General features: G+C 30.9%; 1 long non-coding RNA gene across 1 annotated transcript; it reads right to left on the bottom strand.

Annotated features, from left to right (window-relative positions):
* Positions 1–20826: 20826 nt before the first annotated feature.
* On the bottom strand, positions 20827–21749 carry LOC123701941. Its single transcript, XR_006752797.1, has 2 exons — positions 21313–21749; positions 20827–20895 (listed from the first exon to the last, which is right to left on the bottom strand). It is a non-coding gene; the product is annotated as an uncharacterized LOC123701941 (long non-coding RNA).
* Between the last annotated feature and the right edge of the window lie 322 nt (positions 21750–22071).

Genomic DNA, 22071 nt, shown 5'->3' with positions numbered 1-22071 from the left:
AACGCTAAGTGGTTGGCAATGTTTTCTATAATATTATTTACTAAATTTACAGACATTCCCCAGAGATCACATGTTTTTTTTAAGTTTAATGTTTTAAAAGTTTTAACAATTTCCTCTGCAGTCACATGTCGCAATTCAAATAATACATTACACTCAGCAACATGGTCCCTCAAGTAGGACTCCGCAAGCGCTGATGACGAATTTAATTTTTCGGTAATACTAACAGGGACACTACTAAAAAAATCTTCAAAAGCAAGCGCAACATCAGCACTTTTGTCAATGACCCTACCAGCATTAACAAGTTTTATGGTACTATTTGATTGGCTTTTGCCCATTTCACCATTAATAATTGACCAAACCGTTTTAACTTTGTTATCAGAGTTGCGTATTTTATCTCTGACATACAAGCACTTGGCAGTGAAACAAACTTTTTTAAAAGTTTTTGAATAATTTCTAACATAACTAAGAAATGACATGTCTTTGTTATATTGCTTCATGCCATATAACTCATATAAAACATTCCTGCATCTGTGTATACTAGGTGTTGCCCATTGGCTAAATGGTAAATCCTTGGTAATACTTAAAGATTTAACTTTAAAGATTTTTTCAAACTCATTATGAATTAAATTAAAAAGATTTGTAAACATTTCACAAGGATTATTATGAAAGGATTGATCATTCAGGCCAGGCAATTTATTATTAATATTATCTCTAAATTTATGAATGCCTTTTTTAGTTATAGGCCTAACATTAATTCTTTTAAATGTAGGTATGAAATCCCATTCAAAAACTACTTTCTGGCCACAGTGATCCGAAGTCAGTGTATTGAGAATATTTTTTTCTAAAAAGTTACAATCACAGTAAACATTATCAATACAAGTTGCAGAACTAGGTGTAATTCGTGTGGGTTCATCAAAAAGTTTATGTAAATTAAATGATTGAAATAAATTAACTATTCGTGTTGCCGTTTGTGTGTGTGAAAGTAAATCAATATTAAAGTCTCCACATACTATAACCTTCTTTTCACTTCTGCTCAAACGCTTTAATATTTCTTCCATGACTGTCTCAAACATATTATAGTCACTGGAAGGAGGCCTATAAACGCAAACAATAATGTAACGCTCAAGTTCAACACAGGACAGTTCAATGGTGCGTTCTACAGATAGACTAACAATGTCAGTTCGTTCTTTGCATTTTACACTATTGTGTACAAAAATAAGAGAACCTCCATGAATAGCATGTTTCCTAAAGTATATACTTTTTAACTCATAATTATCAACATTTATTAACAACTGACATTGTTTAAGCCAATGTTCTGTTACACAAAAAACTTTAATACTATAATGATTTAAGAATAATTCTATTTCTAATAATTTGCTAGCCAAGCCTTGAATATTTTGATGTACAATGGAAAAAGGCTGCTTAGCTGTTGTCTTACATACTAGTTTAAATCTAGCTTAGGGCTAAATTTTCTGTCAACACTTAACCTAGGTTGGTGTATATAGTTACTACTACATAAAATTATAGTAGATCGATGGTCTGATACAGAACATGTACCAGACTGGTTAATAATTTTATATGCTATTAACATAGCAAGTTCTTTCTTATATCTAAATGGCAGATACACTGTATTCTTTGTCATACAAAAAGATTTTATACAGGAATTTAAGTCAAAATATATAAATGCATCACTATGATGATTTGTTAAATTATACAATTTCAAGTTAATATTATAGATAAACCTATATTGATTTTGTGTCAAACCAGGCAAATACGGTAATGTACACAACATAAATTTACATTTTGTCTCACCACTAATTTTTAACATTTTTTGAAATCCTATATCAATGTCATGTTTTTTTAAATTAAAACTATCTCCGTATAATATAATAACAATACTATTTTCATTAAAACTAAAATTATCTAATGAATTCATGATATATGTAAATGAACTATTAGGAGTGCAAAAATTAGTAACTTTATGCCCTAAGTTGTTAAGCAAAGCGCCAAAACCCTGACCTATATTATCTGACAACACAATAATTTCCTGCATGGAAAGATGTTTTGTTTTACTAGATGAAAGTGTTGCCGTTGGTTGAATACTATGTATGTTAGTGCAGTCAATGGTCTTATGGGGCGACCGCGACGGTTGCTCATTGTCACTTATGGAACACTTACATACATAGTTATTGGTCAGAGACTCGAAGCGTTCCATATTTTCATTGCTTAACTTTAATATGTAATCTGCCTCTTTTATGTGTTCATTAATTTGTAACTGGGCAGCAGAATATTTTTGGTTGAGGTCATATAATGTATCATTTAATGAGTCTATTTTCTCCTTAAGTTCTGTAGTTTCTACCTCATACATCATTTTATAATGTTCTAAGTCCCTATGATATCTATCTAACTCTTTCAAAAGGCTATTATTTTTAATTTGCAATTGTGCTACATTTTTTAATGAAAATCTATTTCTCATAACTGATTTAGTGCGTTTAATGAACCTACTTAATTTGAGATATTTTTTTAATTTATTATGTGAATTTAGCTTGATTTTTGTATTGTTTTCAAAGCCACTTAACTGTCCACATTCAAGCAGTTCACCAAGAAGACTGTTCGATGAAGTGCATAGCCGCTTGGAGTTATCTTCTTGAACCTCCATTAAACTGCATTCCAGCTCAACGATACGACTGAGAGCCTTCTCGTGGTCATTGGAACACTGTTGGAAGCTGTCAACAATGTCTTGGAGGGCTGTGCACTTGTTTTGGCTGTCTATATATTGAGTGTGGAGTTCAGCTAGCTCGGCCTTCAAACTTGTGTTCTTTTTTATAATTTTCTGGATTTCAAGTTCATGTTCCTCTCTCTCCAGCAAGAGTTGTTCACACAGGGATTGTGAAGCCTTTAAATCCTGTAATGTGGCCTTTAGTTTGTTTTCCATGTCTTTGGCCACCGCCTTGCGGGTCAGCATGTTGTAATTTTAATTGCTGAAACAGGTGAAATAGATGTTAAAAAATTGTATTTATGATGCAGTTATACTAAAAATTTACTTGTGTTAGATAGATAGTGAATAGATAAAAAGTAGTTTTTAGTAGAAATGAAGTATATTTTGTCTGGAGCTATTAGTTTTTGTCCTCTAAATTGCTTCCAACTTGTCAAGCAAAGTGAGACGATAACTATGCGCTCATGTATTTATTGTGACGTTACTCATAAAATATGAGCAGTGTTATTAGTTAAATGAATGGGAATGTTGTGTGTATCTTTAAATAAGATATATTAAAACTAGTACTCCCCTGGTTTATCCAAGACGAAATTCGAATTTGAATTTCCGTTGCCGTTGACAGCCACGTTATACAAAACGCAGCTTCAGTCACGTAATTATACGTATTTCACATAAAATAACACTTGTACGTTGAATATATAGTTTACTATTACTAATTTATACTGTTTTTGCAAGCAATTATTGACAGCACCAGATGTGTGCACATCTGCCCACCGTCTCGCTCTGCTGATCTAACGTCTTGAGTTTTTTAATATCGGACCTCAGACTTTTTGGTGCGGCGGCGTTTTGGCGCGAAACGCGTCGAATTGTTTTTTTTTTTCTGTGGCGAAGATGTCATTCGGTTCTCGAATTGTTGTTGTATGCGAATCATTTTATTTAATTGTTTTGCAGATGGTGCTTACTGCTTATGCTGCTTACTACCATAGTATAAGAGAACTTAAAAAAGCGTAGCTATGCTACTTTTTAACACAATATGTTAAATGTACTTATTTTTTGTCACCTAAGCTTTCTATAGTTATAAACAAATATTTCGAAAAAGATTTCGTTTCATTTCTTCTAACTTCCTAATTCCTTTCCTTATGGCCAGTCTCCAATATTGTCCCATCCATTCGCTGACCGCTCTCACCGACGCTTACCAATCTCATCTTTCACGCTACATACCACTTCCGAGCACACATCCGAACGGAAGGTAATATATACTGGAAGCCTTATAGCGACAGCCAAATGAATTGTATTTAAAAATATGTTAAACACTTAACTAGCTCTGCCATTTAACTTCGTCTGCTGTTAATATTTTTGCAACATAAAAAATAATAAGACTGGAATTTTGTTGGAAGGAAGGTTATAGGCTATATATTAATATATCATCACCCTAAAGCCTTGTATCCACTTACTTAGCTCGGCCAAATGAGCCGCTCATTCGCCTGAGCATGCTCAAGTGCACAAGTGGATTCAAGGCCTTAGACCAACAGGGGCGGAGCAATGCGGGTGAAACCGCGCGGCACAGCTAGTTAGTAATATAAGTTGATGACAATTATAATATTTTGAGAAACTCGATTATTATAATTAGCTCATTATCATGTTATATCAATGTCAAGTGACTGTAATTGCGTGACAATTTCATAACCGCTCAGTAATATTTGCGTGATCAATAAACAGACATACGAACTTTCTCATGTCAGAAGTAATACAATGTAGATAATATGTGTAGGATTAGAAAATATGATACTGATAAGGGTAACATTTATTCATTCGTTGAATATTAATTTGAAAATTGTTACTTTTTGAGGAAATTGTCATAATTTTAAAGATAGGTATACGAATAAAAGGTAATTTAGTACGTATATATTAAATGCGCTATTTTTCAGCCCGTGGCTTTTTTCGTGGACTTTTTATCAAGATAGATATAGAAATTCTATATCCTAAAAGCAAACGCCTTCACACTAATATTAAAAAAAAATGCTCAATCCTTAAAAAGTTTTAAAACTATGGTTAAAGCTCATTTCCTTAGTCATAGCCAAACATAATATTTACTTATATTATATACTTATTATTAATTATTATGTATTATGTCATATTATGGTATTTTGTATTTCTCTTTCCCTTTCACTATTTATTATCAATAACAATATAAATATGTATGTGTATGTTTTCCCTACTATTATTATTAACTATTGCACTACCCATTTATTTGATTTTATACATTTTCCTCTACTGTACCAAAGGTTGTCTGGAAGAAATCGCTCTAAAGCGATAAGACCGCCATTTGTACTTAGTTTAAGCTATATTTAAGTGTCTGTATTTCTTTTTTATTCTCTTTAAGTGCAATAAAGAATTAATAAATAAATAAATAAATAAAAAAAGAAAAATAAAACTTTTTTGTGTATTTTAACTTTTAAGTAATTCATTTAAAAATTTCTTTCACATCTGGTAAGCTAAATTATATATTCCTTATGTTCAGTATATTCTAGTTTTCATCCCGATTCATATGCAGTTATATTGAGGAAGGTCAGGGTATATCTGACCTTTTTATAAACGTTTTTATCAAAAACCGCAAAGGCAAAAGATAATAAAATGTTCCCATCAGAACTCAGAGCGGGAAGCTGCGGTGTACCAAATTGATAATGGATGAAAAAACATGTTTGTTAAGGAAAAAAACAGTAGATAATATATACTGTAACTGCATAATATGAATATGATTATATTTTGTAGACTAAAAGATTTATACAGTTTTTCGAAAATATTGTAGGTATCTATATTTAGTAAGTAATTTTATTAACATATAAACATTTTTTTCAAGCAAAAAACATTTTTACATTTAAAATGAAATTTCTTTTTGAAATAATTTACGGTAAATTAATAAGTGATGCTGCAGTCTGAAGCTAGTTAATAAATACAATAAGATCGTAAAATACCAACATATTGTCTTTTTAGTAGTATATTGTTTGAATAAATTAACATAACGAACCTAAACTATGCAAAACAATTTAACAGAAACAATAAAATTCGAATAAACGACAAAATTTGTTAAATCAAATACAAATAATTAACAACTTCACCCTTAATAAGGTGATTAAATAACGGAAACTCAAAATCGAACAGTTTACCATCGACCATTTAACAAGACCCCTCCTTTACTGTAAATATACTTGAAACAGAGCTCAAGGCAAATTGGTAAGGCTAAATTATGCAAATTTCTCACCCTGACCTCTGATTTTTTACAATCATTAGCAATATAAAGCTCAAATTATAATGGAGGTTCATCCCGTTATGAGTTTTGTATGAAAATTTACATCCGGGCTAAAGATCCAATGGAATATTGTCTTTTGAATTTGAATACAGATTGAGGAAGTTCGCTCTAATTTTATGGGAGACGAAGTTTTTGTCAATGTTTTTTGATAGATATTCCTCCATTGATAATTACTTTTTAATAGTGTTAGATTCCATGTTTTATGTTTGGACCTTACGCAGGGTCGCTCTAAGCTTGTCAAAAATTAATAGGAATGTATGGCTATTGGCTAAACTTATAATTTTCATGTCAACCATTAGGTAAGGCCGTAAGGAGTGAAGACTTATTCCTTTACGTTATTGTTGTTACACTGTGGACTGTGGTATAACAAAAATAAATATTTGTAATGTAATTTTATTTTCTTTCTAAAACCGAAATATTTTACCTTACCTTTCTTATAAGTTACTAAACTACTTTTAGCGCAGTGGAATTAAAGAGATACCTGGATCTAGAAATATTAGATCAGAGCTAGGTTCAGCGGAGTGAATCCAATTGCTGGCTTTGTTAGCGACAAATTAATGCCTCCTTGAAGACTCGTAATAAGGCACGTTTCCATTGACATACGGTTTTATCGGATAAGCTTGATGAGATTGCATTTGTATAAATGTTTTAAGAAGATTGTAACTTAAGGTTTTGAGATGGATCTTTTTAAAGCTCACAGAAATTCCTATAGAAAATTCGTAGGTATACTTCACCCCTTTAGGTGTGAAGCATACCTACGAATGTCTTCTTCTTCTTCTTTTTTCAAGTAGCAACTCCTGATCCCAATAATAGTAGAATAGTAGAATACTATCAGTATTTTGTATTGTAAACCATTCAGGGATATTTTAATAATTTCTTCCTACTCCATAGTTCACTAAAACTGCACATTTGTTTTATTTCTTGATATCTTATTTCATTTTATCAATTATTATTATTTCTTGTAATAAATACCTACTAGCTATTCGCCCCGGCTGTATTTTTTTTATCAAAATTTTAAGAATAAAGTTACCAGCTATCCTAGTCCTTCTCCTGGTTCTAAGCTACCGACTTTCTGTCGATTATAATATTTTATTTACATAAACGGCTATTGCTGGCAACAATGGAAACAATAGAAAGCTCCGTCCAGTGACAATCACCGTGCGAACCCAAGTATGTAACTAGTATGCGATATGTCGCATACATCATTTGTATGATGCTCCAATGATTGACGTAATTTAATACTTTCATTATTTATTGTATAGCTTGTAAGTTGTAGGATGTTTGCAAATTTCAAATCGCAAAAAAATAATTCCAAGTATCAAAAGTAGTTTTAGCGGAGCGTCTATGAAATAGAAAATCTCTTGAATACGAAAAAAGTCTAATTCCTTTACCCTTTTTTATACATAGTATTACTTGTGGTAGGTATAGCTTATGAGCTACCACAACATTATTTTTCGAAGTTCTAGTAAGAACTCCTTGGTCACTATCATTGATGGCTGCAAAGAAAAATTTTGAAGTCATGATCCCAAGCATGATCCTAATACAAAAACGATTGGAATTTGTAGTCGTCAATAAGAAAATTTTGCCGCTCTTTTTACAAATTATCATAATGACTAACAATGTTCATATTATAGGTCTACCAGAATCTCATGGCATATTTATAATTATGAAATAAAAGATTTTCATATGGCAATTTTATTTGACAACTATCAAATTGATTGTCAAATTATTTGTCTTCTTTGGAATTTATTAATAATTTTTAGGATTTTGTCTAAAAATCTTCGAAAATGTCGAAAAAGCCGCTGCGATCACAAGCAACAGGTGTAGTTTATAATGTGTATAGAAAAACATTCGATGAAGAAGGGTCAAACACATTACAATTTTCAATTTTGAATATTTTATTGGTAAATTGGACTTACCCGTTTTGATACTTAAAATTAAAAATATTATAAGTAGGTAGCTATAATATTGTTTGTTGATTACAATATAATTTTATTAAAACTTATTACAGGAGTTTCCAATACGGCTATTCGTCAAGTCCAAGCTGTCCAAGTCAATTTTATATTGTGTGTATCTGTTAATACTTACGAAAATAAACATAGTTTTTATTTATTTTATAAAAAAATATTAGCATTATCTTGTTTTGATCTGCATTATCATTACATCCATATTTTTACATGGCATAATGATAATGAATGAACAAATATAGGTATGTGTAAATAATAATACATTAATAAAATACATTACATAGATAAAAGTAATATGTAAGTATGTACCTACATAATATTAAGTGGATATCTCATTATTAAGTACAGTATTGTTCACTTATGTAATGTGACTAATGATGTTGAGGTCAAAATAAAAAATAGGCAGTATCAAGATCGTTCAGTCCATTTTCCCTAGGGTTGCACACTCAAAATTTTGATTTCCCTAATTGCCATCAGATTCTGGTTTACCTATATGTAATGCTGATAATAATTACTTAATAAAAATAGTTTGTTATGACAAACAATTTTTTCCTAACTTCCTATACAGCCTGTATTCGTTACTTATTGAAATTCTATCTATTCCATTTTAAATGTATTTACAGGGGCAGACTTTTTTATTAAAACGGTACGACTATAGTCATGTTTCCGCTCTTTTGTCGTAACCATTCCGTAATGGCCGATTAATGTTAATAAATGCAAATGGACGTCCGTCGGGGCGAATGTCAAACTTTTGCCGCCATTTTTTAATCGATTATCGTAAACAGTAATTATCATATCTAATGCCTTTAATGAGAATTTTGTCTGTATTTTTCGTTGATTTTGATATTTGAGTTGACTAAATGTTTATATTTTAACATGGAAACTGAAAAAAAAAAACATACGAAAAACCTTTTAAACGAATACATTAAAAGACAAATGTGTTTTACACAGTATTATAAATTTTATCGAAATTAGTTTAATCAGAGCTAGCGCGCAAGAGCAACTTTTGTCTCCGCAACTATTTTGTCTTTCCCATTACCTCTAGGTATGGGGAGTTGCGTCGCTACGTGCGCGCACTTTCTTACTAGCCCATAGAGTTGATGCGAGAGACAAAATAGTTGCGGATACAAAAGTTGCTCTTGCGTGCTAGCTCAGAGTAACAAACAACCATGGGAGGTTGTTACTTTTACACACACACATTTCCTCCTATAAAGTATTTAAACAGACATATCTCATATCTAACCTCGATTCCACCAGTCTCCACATAATGCTGTATATTTAAAAAGGTCCTTTAAAACTTATTTTAGCCAGTTAATCGCCAACAATACGTTAATCTGGATAATCTCGTGCGCAAGGTGTGCACCGCACGCGCCAACCACCTGCCAAGTCAACGCACTCTTATTTATTCATCTCTATAGCTTTTGCAGCGTGTAAGATTGGGTATTGAATAACTTGCTTTTTAGCATGATAAATTCTTCTTGGTTAATCTTTGTGGGTTATCGGTATGCTTATGCTCGATCTATGTCATGATCTGTTTAGTTATAATTTGGCAGCTTTTTGCAATGTGCTTAGATTGTTTCTATTGCATAGACTATTAGTATTAGTATTCTTAATTCTTATTTATTGCAGTCGGTTAATTGTAGGTAAATGTTGCTAGCTTTATGCAATGTGCTAAGAAGATTCTTTCGGTATTGGGGAACGTACTTAGTCTTTTATTTTTTGAAATGGGCTACAAATGGTGGAGGATCGAGCTCTAACTATACATTCCTATGTCTTAGCTGGCTTTACTAACAAGATTTCTCTGCCACAAAAAGATATATTGGTCAAATGCAGCTCAAAAGCAGGTGTGAGCACCTGCTTTTGAGCTGCATTTGACCATCACTCTACCATCTCTACCAAGGATTGGATCCTCTACATCTTTAATGTGATATTTATCATCTTATCTATACTCTACCTATATCTGAGCAAAATGCATAATGACTACATTGATCCGGTAACCCATCAAAATCCCGACCGCGCCCACCGTCGCTTTCTCAAACAAAGTTGACATAAAAAGTGCATGTAACGTTATGAATTAATCCATTTGTGATTCACACATTCCCAGACTGAGTCACGTCTGTCTGCGCGTCACTTGTCTGAATGTTTTTATACAGAAATGATTCATTGTTATGGTTTTAGAGACGAAAAATTATATGTTTACATTTTTTGCTAACGGTACATGTTTGACATTTCATGTGGCGCCATCTGGTGTGGAATTATGAGGCTTGTTGTCTAACTAGAGAATTGATAAGCATCGCTTTTATAATACCTACTTATTTATTTTATTTATTTAGCATAAAATTCGGATATCGCAGATCCATATTTTGTTAGTAAAATAAAATAACCTAAGTATTAATGTTAGTAATTACATTTAAAAAACTAAAAACTAAGTCCTAATAACTAACTTTAAGTATATGCTCTGCGATAGGAACAGGATCAAGGCGGTAAAACCAACGTTAATCAAACAATATTTTTTCAATTATAGAGCCTTAGATTACAAAATAAAGTACAGATGGAGCATGACAACCGCCCGTCGCCCTTGTCAAAGAAAATACGAAATCAAAAACAAATACGTCGCTGCACCAGTGCTATAGCGCATATAGTGTCATGCAATACGTCAAAAAGGGTTTGCAATTTTAGTAAAAAAATGCCGTCTTGTGATAATAAAACGCTGTAAAATTTGTTCCCGAAAACAAAAAAAAAGATAAAACATCGTTTCACAGGTTTTCTGTAGATTATTTGGCTGATTTATTTCTTTAATACGAATAATAATTTTACAGATATGAAGGAATACAAAACTTCAACGTATGTTGCCAGTATTTTGAAAATGAATTTGCCATTTTTATTGGTAAAACGGTAAAATGGTTAAAAGATCTTCAGGGTAATGCTGTTGGATTTTTCGATCGTGAATGTGATTATTTGTATAGTGCACTAAAGGTTCATGATAATTATTAGATTATTTTAATAAGCATAATACATTATTTTGTTACTTTTATAAAGCTTAAAAACGTCATAGTCGTTTTCGCTAGCGATTTAATTTATGTGAATCCATGATGGATATGATGAAAATAAAATGTCCCGTATTCTCGACTAAAAACTACCGCTATTCGTATTCATATATTATGAAAAATAAAAAATAATATAATTATTATAGTTAATATTGAAACTTTTTTTATGTAATTTATTTAATAAAAAATTGAATACAATTATTTTGTCCATATATAACTTTAGTAGGCAGGTACTTTATGTAATAAAAGAATTTAAATAAAAATTAAAACTTGACTTCTCATTTATGTATATAGCCTACGTCACTACCGCCACTAACATAATAATTCAGATCATTGCAATGAAACCTCACCACTCAAAATCGGTCCAACGGTTTATACTGCAGGGCGTGTCAAAGAAATATTATACATACATACATAAACTCGAAAAACATAACCCTCTTTTTTCCGTAGTCGGGGAAAAATTTGGGAAATTTTTCAATATCTGGCAACATTACACGCACACAGAAGCACCGTGTACGTACAGTGCAGCGGTGAAATGACAGCACACATAGCTTTATTGAAAATGACGATAAATTATTCGTTTTAGTTCGGCAACGCTCCATCTGTCTTTTATTTTGTAATCTAAGTATAGAGCCATAATAAAAAGATAGTCTGGTCTGTGACGTACAGTCATTATAATCACTGGTCTACGCTATGATATATAAAAAAGCTAGATACGTTACCCGCTCTCTATTTTGGCAAGAAAAAACTCAGCTAAGTGCCCGAGTTTCACTTAGTCACGCACCATTCCGCGTCATGGCTGGACGTTCTTTTTATATTTTAATCGGCAGTTGTTATTACGAAGTACATGAGTGAGACATGTATTATGTCTCGTGCGTGAGAGTGAAAGAGAGAACAACTGTATTGGTGATAATGCGTTAGTAAGTAGGTATGTATTAATTACGCTGTTTTTTAGTGCAATGATGTTGGCGTATGCCGCGTCTACTAGTATAATAGGTCATTGGGTCTACGTTTAAACTTGAATTCCAGACTATTGGCCTAGGCTAGACATCATTTTTAATATACATATAATATGTAAATTATTTGGATCTATATTTATTTACATACCGACAAAATATTGATTTGATTTGATACTTGAAATATATACTGGAATCAAATAGATCTAACTGTACTTTACAATTTATTTTCAAAAGATCAACGTCATACGTAACATTCGTATGCATCATTAAAATTAATAATTTTAATTATACAATTCCTTTAAATACAAAATAATCCCACGTCCCATCGTTTTCTAGCTAATTACTTCAAGTCTTTAATCCTCAAACTTAATAATAAAGAAATAAACACATTCTATGCGAAGTAATTCCGCACACGTGTTTGATTCTACGAATCTACAAATAGAATTCTTTATATAGATTACCATCATTAAACGAGTTAAATATCAAAAAAGGAGCGTACAACATCATAAACAATTAAAGAGGAACTACATTCTCATTTGAAACGTCAAAAAACGAACCAAAGACAATTATAGAGCCCTACACCTACGAACGGCATAGATAAATTATCTAGTATCTATGGATCACCCCTCTCAGAGGTATCACAGCTGCTTCACACCTGCCAAGGGATTTTCCGAGCATCGACCTTAGATGTAAAAAAGTTAAAAAACTGTTTATCTTTGCCATGTGCGAAATAACATTGCACGGAAATATGTTGTTCATTCGCGATGTATTTAAAACGTTTTAGCAAATTATATTTTTTAGATAATTTATACTATTTATTATGTCTGATTCGAATGATTTAACGCTACATTAAAGATTCGAAGTAGAATTTATGTTTTATAATAAATTTTAATCTCAGATAAGTAAATCATCTCTACAATTATTCTCTCTACTATAATGACTTTACCCAACTTTACCGGTAAAATTGTAGTTACCGAATTTACTGTTAGTTAACATTGTTTTTCTAATAGATAGGTAAATAGTTACGTGAATTATTTATTATAAAAAAAAGTCAAACGTATTTGGCAAACAAAATGCTAATCAAAACGATTAATTGCTATGTTGAGTAATTAATATGTACATTTATAAAATTCTCATAAATTCGTGTATCCATTTCGTATTCACTAGACAGATAGAAATAAGCAATTATTCTTATTTCACTTACTGATAAGAATATACAATACACAATTTAAAATAATTAATAGGCACGAAATGAAACTACAGACTATCAAAAAATTCATAAATGCAAATGACATCGATTCAGTCATACATTGATTAACACAGATTCGACGATTCGATTGGAAATATATTATTTTAATTATAACGCAGATGGTTTTACAGCTGGTGAGATTAACCTCGTAACTCCAATATTGCCCTTGTTAGCAATTTCGAAGGCCGGTTTCAATGACATACGTCACGTAATCTCAAAAAGGAATACGCGCGAAAAGCTAACCTAAAAACGTGCCAAAATCCCAGATGATAAATGATGATTTTGTGGTTATTATACACAGAGGTATAAGGACATAATAGTTATTATAAAAGTTGGGATAATAGGAAAAATTAATGCAATTTCTACATCAAAAAGTAAAAAATAATAATTGTAATTTAAAAAAAACGTAATGAAGAAGGAATTCTTTATTTCAGAAAACACTTAAAAGATATAAAAACAAATATCAGTCGTAATTTATTCACAAAATGGAATAATAGCACATATAGACTGATAATTATGACTAATAGAGATATAAAATTTAATGAATGTGTAGGTACTTTGCAGAAATTGTATGAAAAGTGTCTTATATAGTAATGTATTGATTTGCTATCTAAGCTACTTAGTCAAATATATTCTTGGTTAAAAATACTATGATATTATTTAGTGTAACAAAATACAGAAGACTAATAATTCAACAAGTGAATATAAAAAATATCTCCAATTAAACACAAACAGAAACCATGCGAATTCTATAAATTCTAAAGTTCAACAGTATCTGTTAAAACGATCTAAAAAACTGTTTAATCGAAATCCGTTGTTCGAGAAATTTAAAAAAAAGAAAGCAGGTAGCGATCAGCTGTTGCAGGTTGTTGTGTGCGTGTGTGTGTGCGTGCGTGTGTGTGCGACAGATGCTGCGTACATCTGCCGAGGCGCGTGCGCAGATCTTGTATGAACGGTTTTGATACTTTAGTCTTATGAGGAAAGTTTGCTTATAGGATTAATCTAGTTGGATAATTTGTTAGTTACAATAGAATTTACATTGTGAATAAAATGTGAACGTTTTTAACTTTTTGTTTTCATACAGGAAATTGTCCAGTGAGTAAAATCATAAATCTATATTTATACATATATTCTGTTGTAAAACATATTGACATAGATGTTATATCTATCAGACTGTTATAAATTTAATGGTTAATTATTTTTGTACTGTTTCAGATACATTCTGAATTAAATATAAACGAATTTCTATTCCAATAACTTACAAAAGGTCTAGTTAAAAAACTTCTTATTAGTTTCATTTCCATACTTTTTTAAGATAATGTCATAACATAATTGAATGGTTATGGTGTGTAATTGAAACCAAACTAAAAATAAATAATCCACACAATCTTTTATTTGTGAACCTAATGATAAACAAAAACTATAAAGCTAAATCAGAAATCTGAAGAAATAACCGTTTTTCAAAATTATTTCAGCAGTAAACCTGCTATATATACTTAGTTTTAGTGAAATATTCGAAAGCTTTTATTGTTATGTTAGTTTGTGCTAAATTAGGTAATGAATTATCCGGATATAGAGAAAAGAGCTAGCAGCTATAGAGTCATCAATCAACATTTTTATAATACCCTAAAAATTGGACATTTAAATATTTAAAATAAAAGTAAAATAATTATAATCATTTTATATTTTATGCAATATTTTTAAGTATAAAGTATCAAGACCAACCCGTCGCGCTACCCGCTCGGTCAGCAAGTCAGCTGCGCATCTCACTGACGCGCGTGTTATCCAGCTCTCTACATTCGATTGTGTAAGCTATAAGCGGCGAGCGTGCGAATATCAAGATTATTTTGAAAATTATATAATATGGTTATCATATGATATAGGTATTAGGTAGTGATTTATATTCACATTTTAAACTTTAATTATGGTAACAAATTTCATTCAAATATACTTTTAAAATTTCTCATGCTTACCTATTTAAACAATAATTAAGATCGATTTTTACTTCAACTTCCAATACTGCAGTATTCAGGATTATGTTACTTTTAACTTCGCCTGACGAAGAGACCTATACTTAGGGTATAATGAAATTATAATTGCAGCTATAAAAATCCTAAACATACTATTGAATTAAAAAAATACATATAATACTTATCAAGAAATTTGACTTTACATACAAAACCTTTAAAATACTACCAAAGCTTAAGCTTATGTAAAATAATAATAGGTAATTACCTACATCATATATTATTATCTTACCGCTATTCGCTTATAGCTCGCGACCGCATGACTCATTAAGACATTGACCGTGTAATCTTGATCGTTGAGCATCTCGTGCCAATATCACTCGCTCGATTGCCCGTTACATAATGCTTATTACATAATAAACATTTCATTAAATACATGCTAATCGTATCTATTAACTAAATTCCAATGATATTCAATGTCAATTTCTAATAAATGATAATAATACATATAAAGAAACTTTAAAAAGTAAAGATTAAATATCTTATACTGAATTTTTATTTTTTATTAGACCGTACTTTAGTTCAGGATACATCGCCCATTTTTGCAAGTGACTACTATCAAGCTGATTTTCCGTTTGTAGCTTAATTTTGATGAGACAACGAATAATTTCGTGTACGAAACTCTCGATTGTGGTAGCTAACAGGATAAAATTTTTTGATTTCATGGTTATCAAATATTTATTAAACAATTTGTAGGACAATATGTCTGTTGAATTATATAAACATTAACTAAGTGAAAACAAAAAAATCAGCTTGTTAGTCATTTATGATGACCTCGTTATCGATACACTTTGGAAAGGGGGACTCTTTGAACAAACCATAGATTTTGTAGGACAAATATTTTTTCGAATAATTTAGGTAATTATCTTGAGATTGAACAAAAAAAAATTCATTCAGTTAGTAATAAATATTTGAGAACCATCAAATCAAAATTTTTTATCCTTGTTATCTCTGTTAGCTACCACAATCGAGACTTTCGTACACGAAATTATTGGGCGTCTCATCAAAATAAAGCTACAAACGGAAAATTAGCTTGATAGTAGGTAGTCACTTGCAAAAATGGGCGATGTATCCTGAACTACTATAGTTTCCTCGAAAAAGAGAGGTTTTCAGTATGGACTCCTTTATCACCAAAAACAATACGAACATTAGCAATTTTTATTTACATGCCACAGGCCTTTTATGAGGTATAATATTTATCCCATTTACAAAAATAAGAATTATCAAGGTCTAAGAAGATTAATTACGTATGAGTAAAGTAGACAAACTATTTGTACCCACAATCATTAATAAATATCTAATATAAGATCTGGTAAATAATCATCTTTCTTCATTAAGGGATAACCCCTTTGGAGATCAAAAACAAAATTTCTGGAAGTTATCATAGAATAAAGTCCATATCTAATCAGATTGCAGTGTTATAGTATAGCTATCCGCCCGCGGCTTCGCCCGCTTTGTCTAAAACCTAATAAATTATGTATAAAAACCTTCCTCGAGAATCACCCTATTAAAAAACTGCATCAAAATCAGTTGTGTAGTTTTAAAGATTTGAGTATAGGTACATATATAAGGATATAAGGACTGAGAAAGCGACTTTGTTTTATACTATGCAGTGATTATCATATTTACTACGGAGTTCCACAGGGATCTATCAAAGGTCCATTACACTATAGTTTTAAAAATAATACAACATTTAATAAAGACATAACTAGACCGACAAAAAGCAAAAAAAAAGACGGAACTACCAAAAAGAATACGACAGATGCTGACAATAGAGGTGCAGTGTACAGTTCTGTAGAAAATTTGTTATCGATTTTTAATAAAATAATTACTTTCGCTTAAGCCTTAAAAAATCAGTAATAATTATAAAAAAATGAAGACGTTGCTCCGTTGAAGATTGAAGGAAGAAAATCTAATCCAACTACCTATTAACTAACTATTTAATACAGTTGTTCAATATGGCAATATCCTTCAATTGTTATAGTTGAAAATTATTATTAAGTAACAAATTGCTGATAATGTATGATATATATTTCTGAAATTTTGGACAGAGATAGATACCTAGGTACTATGTATTATAATAATATTAATATATTGCAATATGTTAAAGGTATTTTCTGCTTTATAATTTCGCCTAAAGTTGGTTCCTTTTCCGTATAGTTTAAAGTTCTTCTATTGTTTTTCTGTGTGCGTACACTAAAGGGTTAGTTCTCATTTTTATCTATTAAAACCAAAATGACAAGCTTCTACAAAATGTTTTTTACTTCTCCATTCACCTGTACAGGAAGATCGCTAACGGCACGCGCTATACAACAAAAAACTTAAAAAACCAATTGTCTCTACTCTCAATAGAAAACGGATCTGACTCGGGTCATTTTGAATTAAGCGAAACGATAGAAAATATTTTTTTTTCTCGATTAATGTAAGAAGTTAAGCTACTTTTCTTGATTTTGTTGGAAAGGATATAAAAATTATTATGGCAATGTATTTTATTTTTGAAATGTATTGAGTTAGGTACTTTTAATAACAGTAGCTACGAAAAAATATTATATAGGTATAAGTACACGAGTCCGCGGCTATACTCTATCTTTTAAATTTCTTGCACAAACCTTACTTTCAAAACGCGTTCGCGTTTATAATAAGTATATAACTAGCTTTCCACCCGCGGCATCGCCCGCGCAGTCAAAGAAAAACTCGCATAGTTCCCGTTCCCGTAGAATTTCCGGGATAAAACCTATCCTATGTCCTTTCTCGGGTATCAAAATATCTCTATACCAAATTTCATGCAAATTGGTTCAGTAGTTAAGGCGTGATTGAGTAACAGACAGACAGACAGAGTTACTTTCGCATTTATAATGGCGTATGGATTATAGTAAGGTTTAGGTTGTTAAATATTTTATTAATGTTTTTTTTTAAATATTATGTTCATTAAATATATTGAGACAAAATATGAAATCTGCAAACAAAAATAATATATGGTTCAATAGGCTTCTTTTATACCTACATTTTGTCGAATGTAAAGCTAGACTAAGGCTAGACTAGACACGACTTTACAGATTACCGTTTCACTTAATAATTTTTAAATCAATAATATTATAATAAAGAAATATATTAAAAGGGACGAAAGCACAACTTGAAATTATAAAATATATTTTGTTAATTAAAAAAGATCTTGCGAAAAGGTACCTACCTACATACTGTTTGGATAAAAAATTCGTCTGATAAATCGTCACTCCTCCACTCCAATCGTCCTTTTAACAAATCGGTCACAAGCGAATCTTCATAACTATCAAATAATGCCAATGTGCTGTGAAAGCCATAAATTAACCGCCACATCTGCTTTTTACTTTCACTATTTACAATAAATAAGGACGCACCTTGCGAGTTGTTCGCAATATCTATATCAATAATAAAATTGGTGTGTCCGTTTGTAATCCATACTAATATTATAAATGCGAAAGTAACTCTGTCTGTCTGTCTGTTACTCAATCACGCCTTAACTACTGAACCAATTTTACATGAAATTTGGTATAGAGATATTTTGATACCCGAGAAAGGACATAGGATAGGTTTTATCCCGGAAATCCCACGGGAACAGGAACTATGCGGGTTTTTCTTTGACTGTGCGGGCGACGCGACGCCGCGGTTGGAAAGCTAGTATTTAATAACCACTTTTAACTAAATTCATATTAAATTAAGTACTATTTACCATAATATAAGTAACTACCAAAATAGCATTTTTTACCCTTTTTTGTTTGTTTTTTCCGGCTAATCTTTAAAACGGCTGGACCGATTTTGACGATACTGATACACTGACAGATAGATGATGTTATAAGGCTTAGTCTACTTTCTATCCTGAACACACAGACACATTACGACAAGGAACAACTCATAGGTATACGCGGGTGAAACCGCGAGACGCAGCTAGTTTGTACTTACTTACATATAATATGAAATACTAATGTAGGTATGCGATTTCATAATATTATAATATGTAAACGGGTCAACCAGTCGGGCAGTCCTAGTGGTAATTTCTTCCTGTCTGTCCGAATTAAAAGAGACTAAAAAGGTATGAAATACGAATGTATGCGATTTCATAATAGGTAAGTATATGTAAACGGGTCAATCAGTCGGACAGTCCTGGTGGTAGGTAATTTCTTCCTGTCTGTCCGTAAAACAGACTAAAAAAGGTTCGATAGGTAAATATAAAAAGAACTCAAAATGTAAAATAACTAGGTAGTTGGTCCGGCAAATGCTCTATCTAATTACTTAGGTGTATGAAAAATGGAGTATTTTTCCCAGTTCGTGTTCTGATAAACTTATAGAGAATGATTTTTATAAATATATTTTAATTTTTAAATTATATCTACCTAATGTTGATGCACGGGGTGCAAGTGCAACTTATGGTTTTATCTTTAGACTAATAACGATGTATAATGTATATATCTAGATATTATTATTGTTGTAATAATTTGTTCAGACGAATGAAATAATAATATTTTAACGAAAGTACGTATAGATAAAAATCTTATGGGCATTAGGTATGCTTAGTATATTTTAAACAATATGTCGTATGTTCAATATAAAATCACTAAGATTTAAGATTATCATTAAAATCAGATTTCCCGCCAAGTAGGTACAAACTGTCACAGATAACAAATGACATTCCCGCGCAATCTAAACATCTATTGAGCACAGAGTATGTAATGTACCTACTATTACGTAGATAACCCCAACTAAATCTGGTCCCTAGGTATCGATGTACCATTGGAAGCTGTGCGTAATGCCACGCCCTCTCACAAGATCAGCCAATCAGAGCACAGCATCTTATTTCTTATATATTGTACCGCTTTTGGCTATGTCATTGATATACTGCGTATGTTTTTATCTTGGAGATTAAGTGTTTGGAAGTTATTTTAATTGTTAAATTTTAAGTTTTATGATAATTGGAATATAAAAAGAAAAACACCTTAATTTTATAAGACATTTCTTGTACCTAGTAAAGCTTTAAATTTAGATTTAAATATTTATATTTTTAAATTAAATTATTAGTTAAATTATTTGCGGTAGTTAAAATATTTAATAATCTTAATTTTTTAAGCGGCGCTATTTAATTTAAATACCATACAGTATTCACATAGTACCTATTATATTTTTAAAATCACTGCATTAAATAAAAAAAAATTGCATTGTGAATGGCTTTCATTGTAACAGAATTTATAGCAAAAGCATTATTAGAAGTTAAGGCTTTTAGCGCCATCTGTTGACTGATATTCAATACTGAAATCTGCTTCTCAACACTAGATGGCGTGCGACTGTTGTTTGTTTATAAAAATAGTAGTAATGCTATTCGACAATAGATGGCGTTATTATGTATTGTAATCTTTGAATTCCAAACACATAGATTTTTGTAATAAAGTTATGGAATTTGGAAAGAAGAAAATGTTTTAAATCAAATATTTCAAAAAAAATGTTCAATTATAAAGATTTGGGTAAATACTACAGATGTAAAAAAAATGCGTAGGATGAATGCGAAAAGAAACACAAATAATAATGCTTCATATTTATTATAACGGATATTTAAATCAATTCGCCAGTTTCAGGAGAGTTGCCTTCATATCTGAAAAGAAAAATAACATTACAAATACATTATTTAATACCTAATTTAATAATGTTCATCTACCTATTCATAATTAATTCTCATTTCTAATATTACATTGAAAGATAAAGTTAGTGAGCAAAAATTGATAATAATAAACCTTTTATTAAATTTAAGTCCATCGTCAAGAACTAGGTACACTATCTATTTACGGTAAAAACAGAATGAAAATCTGTTTAATAGTTTTTGAGTTTACGGGCGCGACGAAGGATTTTATAGTACTATATATATAAAAAATAATTAAGAACGTTTAATGAGTGAAAAAATGAAACCAGACTAACTATAATATATTATTTAGTCCAACCAAAGTAGGTAGGTGCTAGCTGTCTCACTAAATAAAGTCTACACAAACCGATTTTCTTTTAAACAAAAACATACCATTTCACCATTATGAATTTTTACAGCCTTTTATATCTTGCACGAATTGTTGGATACACGTACCGCGAAGATTGCCTTCCGCCTCCGGGTTGGAGTCCGAGGGAATGTACTTTTTGAGGCACGACAAGAAATTCAAAACGGCAGTCACAATGCACATTACTTTTCCATCGTCTTCTACAGATTCCTCTACATCATGCTTAAATCCTACCTCCTTACAGATCGCGACTGAACAAATCGTCAGTCCCAACAAGAAAAAGATAATCTTACTCATTATAATAATGTTTTATTAACGCGTTTGTTAATTGATAACTTACAGTGGAAATAACGTGAATTTATATAGAAAGCCAATTTAAAGGAATGTTGTATATTTTCCAAAAGAATTTTTCTATGGCACGTTTTAGTATTACTACATTTTATACATTTTTCAAAAAATATTATGTAATAATAGTAGGAATTCATAGAATATTAACAATAGCATATCAATCGTAATTCTATAAAATTGAAATTCCCGCCTTAATATGTTAAGGGGAAAATTTTCCAGCAGGCTCTCTTTATTTTAAAAGAACATAATACGTTTGGAATGTTATAAAATAATAAAAATAAAACACAATTATTTATCAATATTCCTGTTTATAAACCTTTACAAGAACTTCTTATATAATAATATATGAACATTGTATGAACATGCTTTGATTCGAGTTTGATTCTCAAAGTAGTGATCAAATGATCAAATTAGTACTCCATTCTATACAATTTGTC

The sequence above is a fragment of the Colias croceus genome, chromosome 22, assembly GCF_905220415.1.
Source record: "Colias croceus chromosome 22, ilColCroc2.1".
NCBI classification, from domain to species: domain Eukaryota; kingdom Metazoa; phylum Arthropoda; class Insecta; order Lepidoptera; family Pieridae; genus Colias; species Colias croceus.
The sequence above is the reverse complement of the archived record's forward strand: the minus strand, read 5'-3'. Positions and strand labels throughout refer to the sequence as shown.